We start from the raw sequence: 25601 nt of genomic DNA on the forward strand, positions 1-25601 counted from the left end.
AAAATCATAAAGTTGTGGGTTTGTTTGTTTTTTTAGTGTAGCAAATAGTTTAATTGTACAAAAAAAGGAGGGGGGGGAGTACAAAGCAGCTGTACATAATTTATTTCTACATACCATATTTACCCAAAGCCAAGGTGACTTTGAATTTAAAATGACCCACCAATAATTAGATTCTATACATGGAAAATCCACACCCTTATTTTATAAATTTATATTTTATAAAATTTATCTTTTATGTGTAAGTTATAAATTTGTTATAATTTTCCATGTATATAAGGTAATTATTGGAAAGTCATCTTCAATTTGTCCCATTTCCCCCCTTTCCACATTGCCTACCCCTCCCCCGCTGTTGTAGCAGAGCAAGCAATGGTACAGAGGCAGATGGTAGTGGGGTGGGAGGGGCATTGACTACAGATCTGCCTCAAACCCCAAACCCAAATTGGTACTGTGGTTCTAACTTCAGCTCCAGTCTGCCCCCTCCCCCTACTGCTTGTACTTGAACCCAAGTTGAGGGTCTTCCATCCATGTTAAATGGGGGGAAAAAAATCATCATCTTAGAGTCAAGAAAATAGTATCCACTATTGCCAACTCATGATTTTGTCATAGGTCTCATGATATTTGATATGTCTCTTAAACTTCAACTCCTAAAGTTAAGTGAATATTTAAGATCCTCAGATTTCTTCTCTTCTTAAAGGACATTTCTACCAGAATTTTTGGAGAGAGAACAGCTAGAAAATGTGGCCTGAGAACACTAAAGTTTCCATAACCAGATGGCAAAGATAAAAAAAATGAACATGTATGTGACAGCTGAAAATTATCCGTGTGATAAAAGTGCTTGCTGAAGGCTGTTCAAGTGTTTTTCTGTCATTTGTCATTAAGCTATATGTTGTTGTACGTTTTGTTAAGAGCCTAATTAAAGTCAAACATGTAGTAGTGAGGCCTAGTGTATAATAAGGCCTAGTAAATTTAACAAAGCCTTGTAGAAATAGAAGTAGGCCCTGTGGCGTAGTTAAAATTAACCTTATCAGAAGAACGCAAGGCTTGTACTGTTATTGGTCAGTCCTAAGAATAATTATAATAAAAGAATCTGGATGGCTGTAAGTTATCAGCATATCTCAGAAGTTATAAATTGGCTGGCACATCCAGAAACTATTTAGAAGGAAGATGCAGCTCCGTAAAAAATGGTTACTAATTTAAGATTAGCTGCTGGCATGGATTCGGTAGGCCCGTGGATCTTGAGGAGCCTGAGAACTGAATACCAGGGTCCTTCCCAGTACCCCTCAGACAGCGCTGATCGGGGACGCCTGACTTTGCTGAGCTTTGTGGAAGAAGAACTTGTCATACATCAGGCAGAGGGAACTGCCAATAAGTTGCCGATGCAAATTATTATTGTCTGTCATTGTTTGTCTTGTAACTACATATAGCCATGCTTTTGTTAAGTCAATAATCCTTTCTTACCTTTCTACCCCCGACTACACTCTCAATCCCAAACCCTCCACAGGTGGCTGGGACACATGTATTTTTAAAAAAAGTCATTTAAGCCTCATAATATTTTGAGGCCCAAATTGCCAACATGCAACAGTTGAACACAAATGATCAAATTTGCCACTTGGCACGTCCCCAGCCATAACCCAAGCAGAGTTTGAAACTCTGATTTTTTTTTTTTTTAATATTAGGACCTTGCTTTTACAGAGTACCCACCTTAACATAGATAAATCTCCATTGTTGAAATGACTGTACTACTGTACAAATTTCAGTATCTGTTCAGTGCAAGTTTCCACTATGTTTACTGGACATCATGTGATTTGAAGACTTGGGAATTTACTCACAACTTTCCACTGCAGCCTTTTCTCCACATTTTCTTATTATTTGCTCTTAAATGTAGAACTCTGATTCTGTTTCACTATATAAAGCCTTCATTATTTCAATGCAGTTATCTTAACTGATAAAAAAATAAGTGAAGCATGAAAGGTGGACCCTGTAGAGACTGGAGTGAATTGAGACTCTGTTTAGCTTTTTTTGCGGCTACACATGCATGTCGTCTCATCCCTGCTGTGATAAAGTCTGCTTCTACATGGTGAAATTAGATCTCATGCTGTTATGAACAGTTAGGAAGACAGGCTGCTGAAGCTACACTAGTGGCTAGTTTCCTAGAAAAAAAATCTTCATCTCCTCCATCAGAACTCCTTATTTTATTTGGAGTTAAGTAGTACTCTATTTTCACTTTAAATGGCTGCAGCCTCAGATTCAAAGAAAAGCACAGTCAAAATCTTGTTATACCCTTCATCTTAGCCCTAAATTATGTGGCAGAGACCACAAAATGGTACTGTATTACCTATACTATGACTGCTGGGAAGCAACAACTGAGGCCTTCAGGACTTAATGGGATTGGTTTTCATTTCTAGTACTGTGGGGCCACAACTACATTAATAAGCAGCAATAAACTCCAGTGCACACCACACCAGAGCTTATTGCTCCTGAAGTGACATATCTACACATGCACCTGGGATCACAACATGTTGAGCCAGTCAGAGCACCCTGGCTGGTAGGCGGCCAGGGTTCAGCCTGTCAGTCTAGGGCTGCTCGAACCCAGCTCAACATGCTCCAGAGGGGCTGGCTGGGGCACAAGGTTGATCTAGCCAGCAGGCAGCCCCTGCACTTCAGTAAAATCTCTGCAGCAGAGGTAATCAGTTACCAGTGGCCTAATAGGGTCGTACGTATAAATTACAGACATTTACCAAGGAGCAAATTGTCTACTCTGTAGTAAATGTCTTGTATATACATGCCCTGGAAGTGCTTGAAACTTTTAGTACTGTAGTACATTCCGTTCTTCCCTTAGGAAAGAAATTAAGGAGCTTTTAATTTCTGGAAAAGGGAACTTTGTTTCCCCATTGCTGCAGTGCTTGACATGAATTAACAGTTCAGTGAACCAAGGTTGGAATATGGACGAACACTAAAAACTGAGCAAGATAGCTTGAGGCACCTACTAATCTGATCAGCACTGTTAATAATGTTTACAATATAAGACGGCAAAGCAAAGCTGGTGACATTTTTTGTTGAAGTGCTTAGTCATCAAACTATGATGAAAATCAGAAGTGTCACACAGACATATCAGGGTTAAGGACATTTTCTGATGTGTAGGTCACACTCATCACTAAGAAAGTAAGAGAGAAGAAAATGAAAACTTGAGCTTTTCAGTATAAAAACTATTTTAACCCAATTTCAGTTTGCAAACAGTTTAAAATCATCTGGTTTCATACCAAAGTGGAATAAGGAAAAATCATAAATGAGTTATTAGGAAATGGAAGTTTCATCCTTTAACCTCTCAAGCTCTTTAAAAGTAGAAATATCATTTGTTCTCATATTACCCATCTATATATCTAGAAACAAATCCTTGAACATATTTGATTGGACCAGAATTGCACAGACTACAAATACCATTTTATGTTTGAAGTTTTTTATTCTTAGAAATGTTAACAACATTTCTAAAAAAAATTGAATAGGGAAAGAATGTAGGAAAACCTTTAAATACTAAGAAAAATAATTTATCCATATTTTCTTCCAGGCTTCCCTGAAACTTCTTGTGTTCATAAGGGAAACCTTTTTTTTAAAATTTTTGTTACCGATGTCATTAAAATCAGTTAGAAGAATCACACTTTAATTATTACCTATGGATTTATGAAAGATGCACAGAAAAGAGCTGCTTCTTGACCAAGTGGGAAATTCAATACATTGTGGCCTGTCTGCAAAACATTAGAGCGAGCAATTAATTGTGTGTGGGGAGTGAGAAACTTTGGGGGAAAAGATCCGATTCACAAGTTTTTTCTTATAGTACCTTCGGCAGCTTTGACATACATGACTTGCTCTTACATAACCAATAACTGAAGCTAACATTGACCTGGCAGAATTTTAGGGGAAATAGTTATGTAAGGAAATAAGTTCTCTCCTCCAATGCACTGAAGGAACAGATTCTCTCTCTACTGTCAATTAGGGATGCTTCTTGTTCTTCCCATTTGTTTTGTTGCAACTGTAACTCTGGTGAGACAAGAGACAGTGCAAGCACTTCAGTATCTAAACAGAAATCCCAGCAGTCTTAAATTAGCATCTCAGGAATTCTGTCACTTTTCAACAAGTAGTTGAAAGACAATTAATGCATCATTGTGGATCATGTATTGTAAATGGAAGCAAGAACCAGGTTTTAACCATCCACAGGAGTTGCAGCACAGGGACAATTATGGCTAATTAAAATGTCTTGTTTCCACTTCCCATTTATTTGATATTAGTGCCTTTGAGCCACAATTAAGATCATGGAACTATTATGCCAAGCACTGTAAATGAGACACAGGCCATGCCCCAAATTGCTCACATTATAAATAAAAAAGCTGAGAGATAACAGAAGAAAAAGAATTATGACTACATGCCTTTTAAGATAGGAAATGAAGCACACAGAGCTTACATGAAAGTTTGGACAGGGAGTTGATGAAGAGCAGAGCATAGAACTAAGATCTGCTCAATCTCAGTCTATTGCTTTAATCACAGCACTTCTTTGTCTTTCTTTCTTTAATTGACTTGTCCCAAAGTTATTAAATAAAGCAGTCTAAACTCAACTAGCATCTGTAGAGTGGAATATGCAACTATACTTGGCACTGACCCAACTCCTTGGTAACATTCTGCTTGGCTACAAAGGAGCTTTATCATTCATTTCAGTAGAAATATAGTTAGGTCAACTCTAAGGATTTTTGAAAATCTCCCTGGTCCAAGTATCACCTCAAATTTTCTCAAATTTTCTCTAAGATTTAGGTCACAGAATCCAACATATTTGGACATTTCACTTATGTTAATAAAAAGTCAACGCTAAAAGGTCACTTAACACAACAAAAGTTTCTCCATCTTTTCCGTGTTCTAAGTTACAGTATCTCTCACAAAAATCATCATAGCATGTTACATGAGGTTTACGGATCATTATCTTTCATCTTGTTTATAAATGATACCCAAGATAATCATCAGTCAAAAGTTAGGAAACCCACATTCAAGTGCAGCTATTAAAGAACTGTAAACTACTAAGACATGCTTGAAAATGATGTGTTCTATCCTAAAGGTTATCTATCACCAGGAGAGAAGGAAGCATGCTGTGTGTTTATGCCAGAATGGTGAAGGCTATACAGATTATAAATCTTTAGTTCCAAACATGAAGTACTCAAAGCCACAGTCCCCAACCACATCAAAAACAAGAACAGTTCACGAAGGGCTAAGCTAACCCTGGCTGGACCCAGTAGGAATACATTAATCTGCTGAGCATGTCTTCAGATAGAGTGAAATGAAGAGAAATCAGTAAAGAAAACAAGCCATTTATAATACACTGTGAAAAATCACTAAAACAATAGCTTTTGGAAACCTTGCATTTGCAGAAAACCTTCTGGGCCTGAATCCAATACAAACCTGTCAGAAAATATTGATGAAAAATGTGCATTTACAATTGTAAATAAAACATGAATATGGAAGCTATTCGTAAATTTAATTTTTCCAGAAGGGAGGTAAGGCATTCTTCTTCAGACTATGTTATTTAGTCAAAATGATTTAATTAAGACACTGTTGTTGGTAAACAAAATTACCTCCGAGCTGAACCACTAAAATAATTATTGACAACATGGACATCAAAGACTATTACCATGCTCATATGCTTGGCCCTCATAGATGTTTTTATAAATTACTGTATGAAACTAGTATTATAAAAACCACCCTCTTAGAATCAAAGCAATTGTCGGATAGCATAAGACCAGCCTTTTATATACTTCATGAGGGGTTCTTTCAACTTCATCTTGAAAAGCTTTTTGATGCTTCACTCTATGTTCCCATCCTGCACAGAAGGGGAAGGGTTAACTAAGCTAGTATTTAGTGCATAGATACAGCTTCACTATATGGGCTAAAAAATGACCAGAAGTGCTTTTATTTTTTTTACTAAAATTCTATTTTATCATACCATAGTAACATCATACCATAATAACATTATACAATTATAATATCAAAAACTCTAAGAGTATAGACTGATGACCAAGTGTATCACTATCAAAAGATGCAGATATTAACTGCAGCTAATTACATGTGCATGATTTGATGGCTACCTTACCTAGAGTTGAAGGGCTTTGTTACACCTTACACTGTGAGCTGCAAATGTTAATTGGTGTTAATGTTAGCTCCAATTTGGAGCAGCAGGGTCCTGAGGAATGAAAGGGAAGAATTCTTCCCCTCTCATTCCTGGATTCGTCCCTAAGCCCCTGTCCCTTAGGGCTCCCCCTCCCTGCCCCTGCCCCTGCCCTTCTCCAGGTCTCTTCCCCTGCACCCTCCCACCTACTTGGGCCTGGCAGGGGAGCAGGCAGGAATGGGTTAGCCTGCCCACCCAGCTGCCAGCATCACTACTGTGCTGCTGCTCTTCTCCCAACTGAGCCCACCTAGGGAATAGCAGCAGGGGCCAGGAAGGCAGGTTAGCTCTTCCTTACCTGCTCCCCTGGGACAGACAGCACAAGTAAATGGAGGGGCAGGGGAAGGCACCAGTGAACAGGGATCTGGGGTCTTGAGGTGAGTGGGGAGGAGGAAATGGTCCCGATCCAGACCAGTGGGGGAATGCAGGGGAAGGGGCAGTGGGGTGTTTACACTAGAGTGGCTGCAACCTTAGTGTGACACAAGCTAGGTAACATGGATCAGAGATGCTCCTGCCCTGGGAAGGCATAACTTTGAGCTGCCAAAAGAGCACTTGAAACAAGTTTCAGGTGTCACTGTGGAACAATCCAGATGTTAAGAGCTCAGGAGCTGTCCAGAAGTCACTGTGTAACAAGACCCAAAGTTAGGAAGATTCAGCCCATTTATATGGCTACAGTATATCTACTATAGCTAGCAATTCTTTTGATCAGCACAGAGATATTCTCAACATACTTGAGTATGTTCAAAATGCATTCACATCACTAAAATAGATTGACCCATTCCATTGTAAGTAGTAGTGGGCAGATAGATGATTTTTGACAAATAGTCATGGAAAGATGAACTTAGTCTTTGATGAACAAGAAATATTAATTAGATTTGGTGTTGACAGTATGATTTTCAGACAAGATAGCATCAATCTATGCAACTTTAAGCATAGGGTGAACATATATGAACAAGAGTGATAGAGAAAAACAAAAGAAGTGCAGTTAAAAATGTCAAAAAGCTAGCGATGTGGTGTTTTTGGTGATAATCCATAACAGTATGACATTTTAGTGCCCCTGGCTGGCAAAACAGACATGAAAACAAGTCCTAGGGTCATATTCAAAGAGGAAAAATACCACTAAAAATAGCTAGTTACACTAGGAACACAAGCTGAGAAACTGGCAATAATTTATGGTGTTGAAAGAACAAACAAAATGGAGGTATAATTTCTGTAATAGTTTACAAGTATCTGTGGACATCAAGGGCTTTGTTACATGGTAATTTTGGGCAAGCTCTTCGTGCTCTTCCCTCCCTCTTTTCTGCAAATTAACGCCATAAAGTGGCTTTAACCACTCTTTATGCAGCTCAGAATTATAACACGCCAGGCAGAATAATCATTGATATGTACTACATTGCTTCTGTTCCATTAAGTCGGTCCACTTCCCACAGATGTGTCATCCATGTTGATGTCCTCTTGTATCCCAGGATTTCTCACACCCCCACCCATAAAACAGAGATAGAAGCCTGTCCTAGCTAACCAGCCTTCTAGTAGCAACTCATAGCTAACTCCTAGTCCTGCCTGTTTGACAGATCTCTAGCAGCAAGTCACAGCTGTGAAAGTGGAGGATAGTCAGAGAAGGTTTCTAAACTAAGGGTGTGACCAGTCCAAACACCAAGCTAGCACTAACACTAACCAGAGTCCATGCAGTTCACAGCATAAAGTGCAACAAGGCCTCAAGTCAATGCAATCAGCTTTAGTATGACCACCACTGGAAACAGGACAAGTCATTTTAATAGCTTAGTACTTGTTTGCCTCTATAGCAGTGCCCCTTTCCTCCATACACACACATGCTTTTTATTAAAACCTCACTCGAGATAAAGATAGACTGCTCTGAGCATGATTTTGACCACATCAGATTAAGTGACCTCTGGCTCACAAAAGCTTATTCATCTCAGATTTAGTTAGTCCACAGGCAACAAGTACTGCCAGTGGTGGGGCACAGTTCCGCACCAGCACTACAGAGGGGGGAACAGGGTGCACAACTCCCCAACCACCACTGCCACAGCCCCACGGCTGCCAACCATTGGATCTGGCCAAACTGCAAACCCAAGCCCCACCTTTGGCACAAAAATCACACTGCCACCACCACCTCCACTGCTGCTGGGCTCTGGCCAAGCTGCAGCCCCATGCTCCAGTGTTGGTGCAAAAATCAGGAGGTGGGGGCGGGGAGGGCATGCTCCCACATGCCTCCCCCCACCCCGATGTGTTGCCATTGAGTTAGTCTATATGGTGCCTCTTTATCCTGCCTGACTATATACATCTTCCTGACTTTGTACTAACTCAGCTAACTCTCTCTCTCATCTTAAAAGTACTTAGGCTATTTTTTACTTCCAGTACTCCAACTGGGAGGATTTTCCATTACCTTACTGCTCTAATGGTTAGAAGCCTTGTTCTAATTTCCAGCCTAAATTTATTCATGGGCATTTTATACCCATTAGCTTTTGTACTAACACTGCCCTTCAGTTTAAACAGTTCTTCTTCCTCCCTGATGTTTTCCCTCCTGATGCATTTAATTTCACTCAATTACATTTCTTATAAGTAAATGTTTTAAAAAGAAGGGAAAATACCTCTGTGAAACTAAGAGGCTGCTCCACTGAAAAAAAAAATTAACTTATTTAGCAATTAAATACCTACCAAAGTTGAAAAATAATTAAACAACAAACAAGCACAAAATTCAAGAAGACATTTTTTAAGCCTAGCATAAAACATTCAAGTATTAGGAGTTATAACATATGAAGAAGTTTTAGCAGTTATATTGGACTCAAAGAGAATACTTGTCATATAAAAATATGTTTATCCTTAGGCCCCCTCATGCACATTTTTTTTCTAGAAGATGTTGGTTTAGTTTAAGAATCCTTTTCTAATGCCAATTTCCCCTGCTGTTCTACACAGTAAAGTAAAAATGAAGTTAAAAGCAGTAAAAGAAAATACTGCTGGGGCCATGAAAACAAGTCCAGTATTTTGTATGCTTTTTAAAAGGTTAAGACTCTTTTTAACTTCCACTGGGGCAGCTTTTAGTGTCATTTTAGTTCCCCTTGATACTTCATATAAAGGTCAAGGCAAAGTACTTCTTGATCAAGTCACAACCATGACAAATCTGAATCACTTTGTTATAAAAAGGTCTAGTCATCTGGAAAGAAGTTAGCTGGACTTCTTCATCTAGTGGTTCATCTAAAAAAATATGAAGTTAACAAATATCCTTTTCATTGGTTAACACATACCAGTGCTTCTCTGAGATTAGTACATAAAATCTAATCCAGCTCCCTTTGAAGTGACAACAGCATCTGTATTCTGTTTACTACTGAGGTGGAAAAGTTTGAAAAGTTACAATTTGCTAATTGTTGACAACAATAAAGAGTACTGTGTTCCTCCTTCATAGTAAATAAGAATACTATGTTGGGGATGACCCATTTTGATTTTTAGTTTTAGTTTAATAGAGGTCTAAACTAATGAGCTCAAATCATTTAAGCAATAAGATGCATTTTTTTCTTCAGCTAAAATACTTACTCTCTTAAAAGATAAATGATTTTCTCCTGTATTCTTTGTTTCTTATTATCTTTCCATCATCCAAACCACAGGGTTAGAACACTGGGAATCACTTTTAAAATTTTTTTTTAAACACCATAGCAACATCTTTCACGCTTAATATGTTTAGGAATATATGCCTAACCCAGATTTGAAGCTTGCAGGTGTCAAGCAATAAAGTTACCCAGATGGTAAACTAGGCACAGCCAAGGAAGACACGTACCAAACTATACCATTTTATCGTGCCTGGCAACCAAAGACCTGGGCTGCTTATCCCATTTTGTAAGCTCTTGGAGCAAAAGAGGAACAAGAAGTTCTCGCCAGAAAGATAAAGATCCTTTATCTTCCATATAGGAAAGAGAAGGCAAGTGAAATTTTTTGCACACTCTTGGAGTATCATTCATTGGGCCAAGATGTCTTTCTTACAGGTTTTCACTGCTCAGTCTGCCACCTATAGAGTGATTCCTGCTAGCTAATTTCTCCAACTACAGATTTTCCAGGGGGTCATTTTTCTATTGATATAGCACCTTTGTGGTATTAAGAGCCCAGTGAACTGCAGCAGAGATGACTTTTCCATGTTCTGCTGTTAAGCAGGGCATAAGGTGCCTAAAGATACATCTTTGGATTTTTGCTGTGTGTAGTATAAGTGGGATGTGCTATATAAAAAGCTTCCTATTGTTATGCCCAGTTCCACAACTCTAACTTGTCCATCAAACTATGACCTTCTTAGAAATGGACAGTCTCCCTTCCTGTGAAATCAGAAAATATCTACTACAACTTAGCACAAACCTCAAGAGACAGTTAAACCCCAACTCCAAATGCTTGTCAAGGTTTGGAGAAGCCAGAAGTAATCTTCAAGGATCAGTTTCCTCATTTTTCTTAAATCTCCCTTGAAACAGATATAATCCCTTAAATAACCATTTCACAGCTAGAACTGTCCCTAAACCTAAAGTGAGCAATCTTGTGGCAGACAGGAATGTAGCAATACTTGATGCCAATCTCAGGAAATTACTGCAGTTAAAACAGACTATCTTTACAGTCTGCAAAGAATAGCCTGATATCAAGGCAGCTGTAAACCTTCACGTTATAAAATACCTTCTCTTCTTTGAATGGTAAAATGTTATTTGCTGTTCTATACTCTGAGAATTTTGTTTAAAAAGAGGGTGGGGGAGGAGTTCCTCTCAGAAGTAGTAGTGAAAAATTATTTGTCTTAGAACTTCTAAAAACTAATTTCTGAGTTTATAAAAAATCTCTATAGCAAGACTTTCAAATCAGCTCTCAAATTTGAAAGCTAACATAGAAATCTATATTACATTTGCAAACAAGATAGATAATCTTTAATTATAAGACGTGTTTCTGGGAGTACTGTATAAACAAACAAACGTATATATTTTTCATACAGTTTATCGTCCCTCTGTAAGTACTGCTAGATCAATAACATGCTTTACCTTCCTGCTTCTTCAGAGTTATAGAAAAGGATAAGAATGTTCTTTATTACTAGTAATGAGCCTAAAACATGTTGATCAGCTCCAGGTGTGCATCCAAATTCACACTTATTCAAAGTTCAGGAATGCTTTGGATTTGGGACAGCAGCTCCAAATGTTGCCAACCCCATGGAATGTACTGAAATGAAAACTGCCAACTATTATTATACTGTCTCCAAATTAAAGGAGCTTTTGCTTTGGTATTCTTGTTAGGCCAATGTCTTCTAAAAATGAAATATTAACCACTGCATAAATACCATTTGCTAAATTGAAAAGGTCTTCAGAAACAGATGTCCAGGGCAACAATTCATTTACTTCAAATTTCAGTGGCCACTTGCAGATGCTTGGGAAACTGGAAAAAAAAATAAACTCCACTAAATAATTTACTTGTATACTTCTACATCTTGGGAGAGAAATTCCTCCTCAAAAGAAAACTAATGATTACATAATACCCTAAAGAAATCAAATGATCATGAAGCATGATAACTGTTGGACATTTTAATCTTTCTAACTAGTGGCACCAGATTTATTTCACTGTCTGATCCTTTTGTAATTCTTAAACCTATCTCGGTAGCATCACATGAAAATAAATTCAATAGGTTATGCTGCAGAAAACATCCTATCATCCCTTTTCAGAGTGATACTACCTAATTTAAACCAGGTAAAGTCAAGTAAGTTCACCAAGGAAACACAAAATCAAAATAAGACTCAACCACACCAAGAAAACAATACCTTTCTCCCTTCTTATTTTACAATCAGCAAATATTTACCTAGGATGGAAGGGATGATTGTGAACTCCTTACTGCAAATTCAATCTGGCTGTAGTACCACGCTTGTAAGTCTCTGTACACATTTTTTTTCCTTGATGGTTAAAAAAAAAGAATAGAAGAAAAGTAAGTAAAACGTTGATAATTTGTTTAGGTGGTGATGCAGGCTGTTCTGCGATCAAATTTTGTTTCCCAAAGGAAGGTATCAGTTTTAAATTACACAGCAAGCAGGCAAGAGAAAGGAAGCAAACAATCAAAACCTTCCCAGGAGGGGAAAGAAAAAGGCAAGAGCTCCAGAGATCCTACTTAATAAATAAACACCTTCATTTCTGTAAGTTAATTTCACCACAGGAAATAAGTTTAGTTTTAATTATATTGCCTTATGTCATGTTTTATAAAAGGTACACGAGGCTCATTGACTTTCTCTTATTAAAGCCTTTGCATGCTGCCGAAATGTTGCATGTAGATTAAATCTCAGTAGAGCCCTAGCAGAGTGTACAATTATGTAAGATGCAATATTTTTATTGTTATCCCATACCTGTGACAATTAGAAAGATTAAGAACAACATGTTGCATTTAATTTTCTCTAGAAACAATTAGACATCAACAAAATATACAAAAATGCATTATGCAACAGCAAAGCGTACAAATGATTCTACATCTCTGCTGGCACAATTGTAAAATATTATGATGCACGATAGTTAGGAAAACAACTATGCTTCATACAGGACTCAGAAAAAAATGTCTTTAAAAATTAATTTACCAAAAGAGAAATTTCAGAATCGGAATACAAACTTTGCTTTCAAAGTTTAGTCACATCCACTGGAGACGTATTTTTAAAGCTGTGTGAATGTTGGCAAGACTTCCTTAAGCCTCTAGCAAAATTCTCTGTAGTAAGCCTCCAAGTCAATGAATATAACTAAGCAAGGGAATCTCTGGGAGCTCTATTTTAAGTGTCCTTGGAGGCAGAAAATAAACTTTAATATCTCCACTCTTCTTTACTGTGGGCAAACTAGAGTCATGCTACAATCAATTATTTTGCTCATCCACAACTTGATTTTGTCAGTTTTTAGAAATAAATGGTACCAAGAGCAGCAATCTAATTACAGTTTGTGGTGGATGATACTCACCATATTTGGTAAGGTCTGCTAGCTGCTTTGAGCTGACTAGGAAATTTCTGCTGCAACCTGCCAAAGGGAGAAGTCAGAGAATCCCATGTACCCTGTATGAGAAGTTAATGCAGGTTTCTCCGCAATGGCCTACTTGACCTTGCCTGTGCAATTGAACCTCCTGAGCAGTGTATTCTGCAGCTCCTGGAATCAGAATGGTAGAGAAAGTATATCATGACTTACGTGAGGAAAGTAAATTAAGACCTTATTTATGTACCATCTTGTTCCATCCCCAATCAATTGCAGACAAAAAAAATCAGACAATGGAAAAAAGGTAACTTCCTTGGCCCTGGATTTAACAGTCCTCAGAATCATGTCTGTGTAGTATAAAAAAGAAAAATATGCTGACAATTTTAAGTATTTAGAGTCTATATTGATAAAGTACCTTTCAGATCTCTCACCCCAGTGCTCATTATTAACATTCATATCTCATAAATGGATTATAAAAATGAAATTAAAAAGTGTTTGCCAAAAATCTCTAGCAGCAGTTCTTTACCACATCTGCTCCTAGCTGTTCATCCATAACTAATTCCCATTTACAAATTTCACAACTGAAAATCAATGAGTTAGATAAATAAAATATCTATTTGCCAAACAGCCCAACACCCATCCTCTGAGCTGTTCAGGCCTGCTGTGATTCACAATGTCAGGGCTTTGATTCAATTTTTAATAGGAAAACATTAAAAATTCCCTTTATGTCATACTCGCTCACCTCTGAATAATCAACTTGTTATTCTGTAGTCCTGAGCAACAACAGGATCTCATACAGAGGCAATATTTTAAAGGAGTTTGACAGGTGCTTATAGCACCCACAGTTCTACCTATAATCACCAATAATATTATATAACCAGAACTTCAAAAAAAGTCCTGTTTTGTTAGTACTGGAGGGGAAAAAAAGGGAACACAAATGGCCCTTCAGGTATTTTGACTAGCAATTTCAAAGAATCTTGTTGGGATGAATCCTACAGGTTATGGTATCTTTGAAATTTTAGACATCTCTCAAAATAACTCTGTTCCTCCCTCTCCACCTATTTCACCTTTTACATTCCGTGCTGGCATTAATCGAACCTTTCAGAGGTACAGCAGAAGAGCTGCAGAGTCAGTTGAAGGGACGTAGTCAATATTTGTAAAAAAAAAAAAAAAAGGTGTCAGAAGTCACCATTTATGGATGCTGGAACCCAGGTGTCTGGATGGAGATACTGGTCCTTACGCACCAAAACCTTGTGGAATGAAGGATCTGGTCAACTGTAGGTAGTTATCAGGTCCCAAAGAGCACTGGCTATCTTTTCCCATTCTTAAGCTGTTATTAAAATCTCTGTACTACTAAATTTAGGCAATACAGTCACTCAGAGCCTGTATTTCTTTTCAAGTCTAGAGTATAAATTATCTTGTCATTGAATTCCAAAGCCTTTTTTTTTTCAAATAAACTGTGCACTTATTTAAATAAGACATTTTTGCTTACACTTAGTATTAACTGTTCAGCCATTACTGCCCTTCGTCTCCCTAAAAGAGCTGTAATATTTTAGGTGTAGCAATCACCAGGATGAAGAAGGTACTCATACTTGAGAAGAGTACATTAAACGAAAACAAGGTTTTCCGGAAATAATTAAAAAAATGAAACATTATAAATGTTTCCAGTCCTTCCTCTTCGTCAACATCTGTCTCTCAAATACATTGGCAAGGTTTTCCAATGCACTTTAAAATTCTGTAGTTTAAGATTTGGTTAGCAGATATGGAACTAAATACATCAATAGAAGCAATTTGAAGTCTGAAGTAAGAGACTGAACTTAAATGAGCATAATCAATGGTTTATTTTCAAGGGATACATTGTCTTTGCGGGGCATAGTTCATACTAAGGGGAAACATTTCCTGTAACTCCTCAGGAGCGTAGCATCAAGGGAATTGTGATCCAGAAGATAAACTGTCTGCTACATCCTCTTGCTCTCTGGAAATATCAATTTACAAATGAGAGAGGCAAAAGGTCTAAGGCTCCATCCATCTCCTTTATCTTCCTTTTCCTTCCCCTATGCCTAAAGAGGGCCTGCAAAGTTGCACACTAAAGATCAAATCAAAAGGGTAGCCTACGCAGACAAGTAGCTGTTCTTCTGCATGCTTTGTTCTTTTGCATGAGCACAACTGTTCAGGTAAAAACATGGTCCTCTCTTCTGTTGCATCTCTGTAAAACTTCAAAAGCCATGAATATTAAAATAACTTGGGTCAGCAAAGAATATGCTGGCATGGGTAACGAGAAACTTTCTTGAACTCCACATCATAGCACTATTAATTCAGCTATTCCTAAATTATACCCAACAGCCAGTCTGGTCTAACCTTGCACAGCATTAATAAGGCCATAAGGGCAATTGCATTCACTTCATTGGCAAGCTAGTCCATCACCTCTGTCTCCTGAAAACTATGAAGTTGTTCATAGCAATTAACCTATATTGTTTCTGTCATGCAAAAAGAACGTAAGTTAGACTTCTTTTTTAAAAAAAACAAAAACAAAGGATGCCTTTTTATATCACAGGCATGATTTTAGATGTAGTTACTAGGGCTGTGAGAAACAGTGCAGTTCCATTTAGTCTTGAGTTTCGACGGTTTGATGGAACAGTGTTCCATTTTGAATTAATTTAGAGTTGAAACAACTGTTCCGCTCCATCGAAACATAAGGCTGTTTCGATGTTTTGCTGGGGAGTCAGCCCATACAGGCTAAATCGTGTCAAGGGCAGGAGGCAGCCCAGCTGGGCTGCCTTGCCACCTCTGGTGCAACCAAGAGCCGGGGACTGAGAAGCAGCCCATCTGAGCTGCCTCCTACCCTTGGTGCAATCTAGCATGGGAGATGGGAAAGCAGCCCAGCAGGGCTGCCTCACTGCCCCTGGCACAATCTAGCACCAGGGATGGGGAGTCAATCCAGCTGGACTGACTTCCCAACCCCAGCCTATGGTCAAAGTGTTTCGACTAGCTTCATTTTGTTTTGATGCTATTTCTATGGCCTTTGTTTCATTCCGATTTTGCTGTTTCAACCTCAAAATAGGTTGAAACAGTGTTGAAACGAAATGGCTGGTAAAATTTTGCACAGCCCTAGTAGTTACCAAGATGAAAAAGAAAACCACTGCAATTACAATATGTGGTATAACAGCAAGGTACGATGGACTAAAGACAGTTTAAAGCTGACAATTCATGAGCCATTTCCTAGGGCTACATACAGACATTCAGGATCCAATCTAAAATCATGCCATTTACATGAAGTCCCATAAATATGGGTTGGGTGCCAATTATACAGATGTTTCTGGTTCTGGGAGCCTAGTCTAAGTAAGCTAGGCATGTGTGGGGGGGGGGGGCGGAGGGGTTGCAGAATGGAGATGCGTGGCCCCATAATCTAAAAATGCCCATTACCCGAGGCAGGAGTTTTTGGCCGCATGCAGAGCAGGTGTTCAGTGGAGGGCCTGTATGCAGAGTGGCAGCAGCACAGGTTGGTGGGTGGCAGTGGCAGCCAAGCTCTGCCCCCCACCAGCCAGCCAGAAATTCCAGTTAGTAGAGTTTGCCAGTTACTAAAATGCCAGTTAACACAACTTTTACTGTATTAATTAGAGGTATTTCAGGCCCTTAATGAGACTGAGAACTTGCTATCAATGAAAAGGTCACCAAGAAAGATATTTTCTTCTCTATTTATAAGAAGAGAATGAAAGGAACTTTAAATGACACTACACAATGCCTAACATTCTTTATTGAACATTCTCAATTTATTGAAAATTCTCAATTTTTTCATTGTTTTCAAAATAATTTTGAAAGCAATGGATGTCATAATCTATTATGTTTTCTAAAATATAAGAACAATTCTGATATTTGATTTGAGTATGAAAGTATGAATTACCAAAAATACATCAATGGCACGGCCAGTCTAGGAGAAACAAAGTATTACAACGGTGCAAAATTTAAGTACAAATTACTATATCAAATTTATCTTTAAAATATCAAACAAGTACATGTGGTGAATCCTTTCCCTCAGTCCTTTTTGATAAAATGCATTAGCTAGGAAACACAATAAAGACAAAAGCAGTCAGTGGTATAACGGCAATACACAGCTACCTCAACAGGAAATTCAAGACTCAAAACCACAATCAGAATCCCAGGAGCAGTAAGCAATTGAAGCATTTTATGACATTGATTGGATTACTGTGCACTGGCTAACAGGAGAAAGGAAGATACTGAAAACCAATTTTTAGTATTTACATAGTTTGTCATTTTAAGTTTCAAAGTAATTTACATGCGCTCAGTTGGAAGAATAATACAGCAATAAGCAATCCAGTTCGTTAGGATACCTGGAACGGGGTAGCTGGCTTGGGATAGTGACTAAGTTCACCATGTTTCATTACTTTTATCACTGCTATTGTTAAGTGATGCATGCTAAGTCTCTTAGGTTTTATTAGAGATGTCATATATCAGTGAATATAGTTTGGGATGAAAGAAAGGAACCACTGAGTTTTAATCCTAGTTTTGCACACTTAATTTTTAGGTAGCTTTAGACATATTACATAAACTTTCAGTTTCTACAAACCCAAAATATTGATGATGATATATCTCATTAAGGATTTATGGTGACCAGTTAACAGGTACAGCTAGCACATGATAAAAATAAAAATATGGCAAACATTTATGTTAGACCAGCCAAAGTATGCACAGTGGATTCTGACCTTATTTATAGCATATAAGCTGAGAAGGACTCTTATATTTACATGAAGGTGAAACAGATGAAAGGCCAGAATCAGGTCTGTTTTCTACTTACCAAATCAAACAAACATAATCAAAACTCATAAGGTGACATACAATATTATTTTCAACCTTCATTTTATACTATTGTATTCCATGTTAGCCTAAAGAAATACAGGAATGATAATTTTAAATTACAGCTCCCTTATGATACCAAATTAGGTTTTTATCACACTAATCATAATAAATGATAATAATACTGGATTAGAAATTTTGCTGATAGAGGAACATTTTCAGATTATAGTAGCATTTCCTCTTGCAATAATGGCTAGAACAAGGAGGATATCCACATTACCACCCTTAAATGCCATGAAAACATAATACCAATAGAATTTAGATGTGAGCTTCATTTCTGGTAAAACTAAAGAAACTACTACTTCCAATAGAAAGTGAAACAACTGAGTAATCTGTAGAATTATTTAGTATATTAAAATGTAAATTTAATAAATACTATTTATTGTTTTATCTGTTAAAATAAAAAATGATATAGTTATAATGATTTGCATCTAAAGCTGTTCAGAAAGCTTTGCAAACAGACCAAATATAATTTACATTTTTTTTTCATTCAAAACAAAATTGCTTAAGGGGTAATATGATTCAAGTATTCAGGCACTGGGATGGGAACTTGGAAGCCTTGGGCATTTAAAGAAGTGCTCTGGGATTTGGGGGTGGGAGGGGGCACTTTAATTAGAGCAACTCTCAGAGCCTGAAGTGTTGTAGCAAAACGCCCAGGTTTTTTGTTTTAAATTCATTTTTAAAATGCTTTCGCTTCCCTTCCCCAACCATTTCTGACTTTTACTCTTCCTCTCTATTCCCTAGGTAAGTATAAGTAAGCTAAGATGTAGGATAAGCTATAACATTTTTATTTTTGGTAGCAAGCTTTTGGTTTTGGATATCCACTGTTTTATATTGTATTATTATTAGGTTTGTAGTGATTTTTATCGTTTCATATGCATATTGTATGGTTTAGGCCTGTGTTTGTAAGCAAACCAAAGTCATGTCAAGTTTCCATTTTATATGTCATGCCTCCATCTTGTGTCCTCTGCCTGGGCATCCCATGTCGCAAGTGTATGAGTCACATACCCCTCCCAAGTAAATTGGTTCCCGAACGAACGAGAATGATTGGAAATGGTTGAAATGCAATGGTAGCAGGCCTCTACTGACCGGGCCATCACCTTGCATTGATTCATCCAAGAACCACGGACCTCACCCAGGAACACAGACAAGACCAGCATTTGAAAGACAAATGACCCTGCAGAACCAGCAACTCTCACCATTACAGACACCCGAAACTGCACATCCCTGCATGGAGCACACGTGCTCAGTACTCCAGGGGCTGACCCTTTTCTGGGCATGCCTTCTGTCACTAGGGTCACACAAGGTCTGCCCCTATAAAAAGAGGCAGTGAAGACAGACCCAGTGGGATGCCCTCTCCATCTGGACCAGCACCATGCCACACCACCTATCCACACAGAGTCCCTGCCGGCGATCCCCCCTCTGGACAACACCTACTGGACAAGGACCCCTTTCCAGCCTGGGACAGGTAGATATTACCTGCACACCTCCTCCTACAATTTGGACTCTCTGTGTCTGTCTCTCTCCTCCTGGACTCCAGCCCCTGCACCAAGCCTCTCTAACCCCTGCTACCATGGTGTACGCATGCATGTGTGTATGGGTGGGGTGCAAGGGAACCAATTTGGCATTGTGTCACCATCTCCCCTGTTCAATAAAACCACTGTCATTTGCAACCCTGAGTTGGGTCATGTTTTATTGAATCCCAGTCCCTTCCCTATCTTAGATTCCAGTTTCGTTCTCACTCTCTCAGCTTCAGCCCCCCACAGTAGTTTCCAGATCTCCTCCCAACTCCATCTCCCCTTTTCTGCCACGTCTCAGCCTCTTCTTGCTTTCATGCTGTCCCTGCTGCCTTTCAGCCCCCCGCGCTACTACTGCTTTTTCCCCGTGACTCTCTGCTCCCTTTCTCTGCTTTGCCGCTGCCCTGCCACCTTCCAGTCTCTCCTGCTGCTTTTCCTGTGATTTTCTGCTGTCCATCTCTCTGTTTTCAGGCTTCCTCTGCACCTTCTGTAGTCATCCCTCCTTCCCTCCAACTCCCAGCACCTACTGTCGCTCCCTGCAGCTTCTCTAGCTCCGCTGGAGCCATTCTCTGGCTCCTCACACCCAGAACCCCTCTTTAACACCCACACTTTCCCTTAGTCCCATTTTCCCTCTTCTCACTTACCTTTTCAGCTCCCCTGTAGCTCTGGCTCCTATCCCAGCCTGTGCTGGCATCCCCTGTTCTGCAGGCTTAGGGCCTTGTCTTTTAATCAATTAAGATCAATTAACCTGAAGTTACCCTGGAGTTTCAGTTCTTCAGCCCAGGCCCCTATAGTCTACCAGTTCTAATCCCAGTCTCAGCTACTTTCACTCCCAGCAACTTTCATTCCCTGCACTTCTACTCTCTTACCTTAACCTTTCACCAGGTATCCCAAGTACACCAAGCACATACATACATACACACACATCACAACACCCAATTTAGGAACTCACCTGTGTGTATTTGTAGGTGGATGGTATGTGTGTGAATTAGTGAATAAACATATATAGATATAATTGTGTGTGTGTGGTATATGAATTAGTAATCCACATATGTGTATTGGATGTGCAGGTGTTGGTAACTGATTCTGTATAAATTTGGTGTGTGTAGCATGTATGGGCTTAAATTGGTGATAGGTGTGCATGAACCTAGACTGATTATTTTGAATGGGTGTGTGTGTGGGTGTGTATGTGTGTGTGTATCTGAGTTGCTAGTGTGTGTATATATAATCCATATATATAAGGCATTGTGTGCATGATATATGAATTAGTGATTTGTGTCTAACTTTTGGGGTGTATAGTGTATGTGCTTGAATTGGTGATAGGTATGCATGTCCCTGAGCTGGTTGTGTGTGTACCTAATTGATTTGTGTGTTTGTATATGTGCAAGTGTACACCACATCCTCATGTCTAACAGCGCAATATTGAGATCCTGAGCTTTGGCCTGACCCCTCAGGGCAACACTGTCACATGCATCAGCATCCCCATACTGAACAAGCTTTAGTTAAAGAGCCCCACCCAGCATTTTCAGCACAGGGACACTGATGCTGGAGTCTGCTGGAGCATAGCACACAGTAATTACAGCACATTAGAGCAGTCTTGCTACATGTCTATAGTCACAGCTTAGTTCTATTTGTGGTATTGCCACTGACTTCTTTTCTTCTTTCTTTCTTTGTCTGTTTTGTCTATTTGGACTCTAAGTTTTCTCCAACCAGAACTAAATGTGTAATGCTGGTACTATGCATTTGCATAGTCCCTAGAAAAAGGACCCTGATTCAATTTGGCATTATAAGAATTCACATAATAGCTTGTGGTATACTTTTTGTTCATTTACCATAAACCAAATAGAATTTTTGCCAAAGAAGCAGGTTTTCAATGACAGGAAATTCATTTAGGAATTTAAACAATGAATTATGCCAGGTGTTATTCTCTCAGACTAATTTTGGCTCAATTCTCAAACTCATGGAACTAGAAGATAAATATTTCATGCACCTAGAACAGTGGTTTTCACTATTTTTTCACTTGTGGACCTCTAAACTTATTTGAATGGAGATGCAGACATTTTGTTAATTTTGAATGGAGATGCAGACTCCTTTGAATTGTAAGTGTGAGTATTCACATACTTTTCATTGATCATAGTCATCTTTTGTGGACCCCTTATACCAGGGGTAGACAACTCCTGGCATGAGTACAGGAGCATGGCATGCAAAAAGTATTTTGCTTGGCACACGTGCCTTGGGGCAGACGGTAGGGGAACAGCAATCCTTGTTGTGGCAGTATATCCCCAGCCCTTTCCCCATTGGCCAACTCAAGGAGCGTGTGCACCCGCTGCTTGCAGCCTCTCCACCACCTACTGTGAGCAGCCAGGGCTCAGTGGCAGGCAGCAGGGGCCTGTGAAGAGCCTAGATCAGCTCTGGCAGGCAGCTGGGAGGCTGCAAGTAGCTACACTGGGGTCCACAGATCCTTGGCCCAGTGCATTGCTGGCAGTAGGCACATACATGCCTTGAGGCAGGCAACAGGGAAGGAGTTAGGTCTGTGCTGCAACAGCTAGTATTGGGTCTCTCACATCACCCCTGCTGTCTGCCTCGGCACGCAAGTATCTTACAAATTGATGTTGTGGATGTTTTTGGCACTCTGCCCAAAAATATTGCCAACCTCTGCCTTAGACAGTCTGAGGTCCCCCAGTGATACATATACCACAAGTTGAAAACCAGTGGTTTAGACATGGGCACACCACTGGCACTTCTGGGCCAGCACAATCAGTCACAGGGGTCCCTCCCCGCCCCCCGCCATCAGCATGTTCCATCACGGGGAGAACACAGGGATTACATCTCCTGGCACCGTCACTCCCTGGGTTGTGCTCTCAGTGGGGGGGGAAGGGGGAGCTGTCACCTGCCCCCCCTGCCCATCACCTAAGTTGGGAACACTGCTGTCGAGGGGTGTACCAGTGGTCTCAGAGGGCGCACCCTACATTTCACCACTGGGTGTAGGATTTGCACAGGAAAATTAACAGCTGTTTATAAACTCTTCTGTAAAGTACAAAGAACTGCTTTTCTCTACCAAAACAGGTTTAGCAGTAGATAAACACCATTAAAAGTCAGCAGCATAGCTTTGCTAACATGACTTTGTCATGATTCTGAAAAAAATTGCATTACTTACAAATGCTGAAGCCACAGGTGAGTTATAGAAGAGCAATCACAATTTTTTTTTTCAATATAACTTTTAAGCCATACAAGGCCTGTGTGTTTTCACATGCTGTGAGTTTTACCACTAAAGAATTAAAAAAATATTTTAGTGCATTTATATTTGTTTAGTTGATAGTCTTCTAGTATCCTTTCACCAGTAGTGACAGGTGGACTTGGTACCATTGAGCCCATCTGTCTGTGAGCTGAACCAATGGTTCACAAGGTATGGATCTATGTATATTTATTAGCTACTAAATGTATTAGATACTGTATCTGGGGGGAGGGGAAGGGTGATTATTTTGAAAAATTGTGATCTTTATTAGCACACACCAGACAGAGTTGGCCTTAGGCCTCTGCAGCCTATTAAGTCACATAAGACCCCATGCTATTAGGAACCCTGCAGTATATTCTCAGCACTGTAGAATCTGGTGCTTTTTTTTTTTTTTTTTTTTTACCTACAGAAAACTTTGCTACTCTGCTTAACAGCTGGCGACTGATGGCTCTCTCCCTGCCTCACCCCCTCCCTCTATCGAGTATGCAGCAAATAGCACAGAAAGTAGGTGCTTCCAATGTTCTCAGCACAGTGGCAAATGTACCTGCTGTACTGTCATTTTTAGAGACCTTGAAAGGGAAGGAATAAGTTACAAAAAAAAAAAAAGCATTTCCAGTGCAGTCTGCTTCATCATGTACAAGTTAATGCATTCACATTTCCCCATATATTTAGCTTCAGGTAAAGTGAATAAGTACTGTCCATCTTGAAAGTGACACAATAATTCTATATCCAAGAGAAAGAAAAACACTCCAGGCAATCCAGGTGTGAAAAAAAAACGTATCCCTTTTTAAATTATGATCACTAAGGACCTGATTCTTTACTGCCTTGCACCTCACATGATGCAAAGTAAATGAGAAAGTAGCACTTGGAAACAGAGCAGTAATGTTTTCTGTTTTCTTTGCACAGGTCTAAATGGACTACATTACGTGGAGTCAGGCACAACCAGTGTTGATGAGTGAAAAGGGAAACCACACCTTTTACAACTTCTGCCTTTTCTCCTGTCCTACTCAGCCAGGTAAGAGCAGTGGATGTCCATGGTGAAAGTCAGCATTTTGACTAGGTCCTTAATGTGTTTCTCTCTTTCTACCAACATCACTATCAATATCAAATCTCCTTGAAGTATCAAACTAAAAAATAATAATAAGGCAAGAGGAACCAGGTCTAGTACTGTGAAAACAGGAGCAAGAGACAGTTGCATCTCATTGACTTTTAGCGACAATGGCATTTACTAATCTGTAAAAGCAAGCGTTAGAGAGACCAAATTTACCTGTGTTTGCTTGAGGACTAAATGAGGTCAGCACGTATCAAACAAGAACGAACTGAATGCACAAAAAAATAATTTTAACAATACTAATTTTTTAAAGATGTCCAGAATCCCCATTACTAACAAACACTTCAATAACATCTCAGCTGTCTGTGTTCTTCTGGTAATTGTTTTTGTATTATTTCCCAAAGGTGTGTATAGCCTACTGGTTAGCCTGAGGGATGGAGAAGGGCTCCCCCCCCCGTTAATTTTACTGTATTTACCCGATCCAAGGTGGCCTTAAATTTAAAATAACACCCTTACTGCAGCAGTGGGGAAAAGAATGGCAAGGGCAGTAGCAGGGAAACAGTGGCAGGGAGGCAAGTAATTTTTCCCCTCCCCAAGTGACTACATTGAACTTTCTTACACAGGGGTCCAGGACAGAAGTGTTATAAACCAGTTTGAGCCAAATCAGTTAAGTATGATACTACATTCAACCAGGTTCATCTCCAACCAGTTTCAGCCATTTTGAAACTGGTTTATGTGCACTAAGCTTCTGTTCTGTTACAGGTTTAAACTAGTTCTTGATGACTTAAACTGGTTTACGTGTAACGTCCATCCCTTGCCTGAATGAGCAAAAGCATAGCATGGTGGATAGAGCTCTGGACAAGAATTTAGGAACTATATTTTTAATTCCCATTTCTTATATTTTGCATACAAGAGGGTCATCTTATTTTTCTGTGATTTTCTCTTTTCATAGAATGGGGAAAATATTTATTTGCATTCTACTTCCCTTTTAAAGTTGGCTTCATACTCTTGTCACTCTCCTGTTTTATAAATGATTCTATTCTCTTACTATAAGTCATCCTTAATGTTTGTTGTGAAGGGCAACATATACATCTATTTAAAAAAAACAAATATTTAAAACAAAATTATATTAAAAGTACAATGCAGAAACGTCTAGATATGAATATAGAAGTGTGCCTAAGGTTAAAAGTGTTGTAAGGTGGTTAAACAGGTGTTATTGTGCATTCTGCAAATTCAGTGTATATGGATTTCAATGGCACAATGTGGATGAAATGTGAAATGAAGTGTCGGCACTGAGGAGCAGCTTACAAAGATACTTGGATGATATAATTTCTGCATGTTCCATTATAAATATGACCAAGCGGAGGTGGAGCGGGGGAAGGAAAAAGAAAAAGAAACCTTTTAAGCATTTGAGACAGTGAAATGTTCAGCCAAATTGTTCCCGAGTCACTAAATTATAATTACTTCCAGAGATTATAGACCTCGTAAAAGAGCACTATCACCCCAAACCATCAGCAGTTGTACGAGATTCAAATGTAATGGCAGGGTTCAGTGTTAAGGTGAATCTATTTTCACGTTTGTTGCAAAAGTAAAGCTAATAAATGAATGCTGTGAATATGGGGGCAGTAAAAGATGCCATGTTATGTGACAGATTAGCATGTGAAGTAAATGAAACTGTCATACAGAGATGACTACCGAGCTGAATTTAGATTTAAAATGAGCCCTGGATATCTCTCTTGAAAAAGCATCAGCAACTAAGAATTCACTGCC

General features: G+C 39.1%; 1 long non-coding RNA gene across 2 annotated transcripts in view; it reads right to left on the reverse strand.

Annotated features, from left to right (window-relative positions):
• Nucleotides 1–13318, reverse strand: part of LOC149870592 (uncharacterized) — an 89805-nt gene extending 76487 nt beyond the window's left edge. Inside the window, exons 1-3 of one of the 2 annotated variants that reach the window (XR_016440470.1) lie at nucleotides 13148–13318; nucleotides 12021–12111; nucleotides 11508–11602 (exon numbers count right to left, since the gene is read on the reverse strand). This is a non-coding gene — a long non-coding RNA (uncharacterized LOC149870592). The remainder of the gene's footprint in view (nucleotides 1–11507; nucleotides 11603–12020; nucleotides 12112–13147) is intronic. The other variant, XR_016440469.1, reaches the window with a different exon arrangement.
• Nucleotides 13319–25601: the final 12283 nt, after the last annotated feature.

The sequence above is a fragment of the Crocodylus siamensis genome, chromosome 2, assembly GCF_052110815.1.
Source record: "Crocodylus siamensis isolate JL-2025a chromosome 2, ASM5211081v1, whole genome shotgun sequence".
In the NCBI taxonomy this organism is placed as follows: Eukaryota; Metazoa; Chordata; order Crocodylia; family Crocodylidae; genus Crocodylus; species Crocodylus siamensis.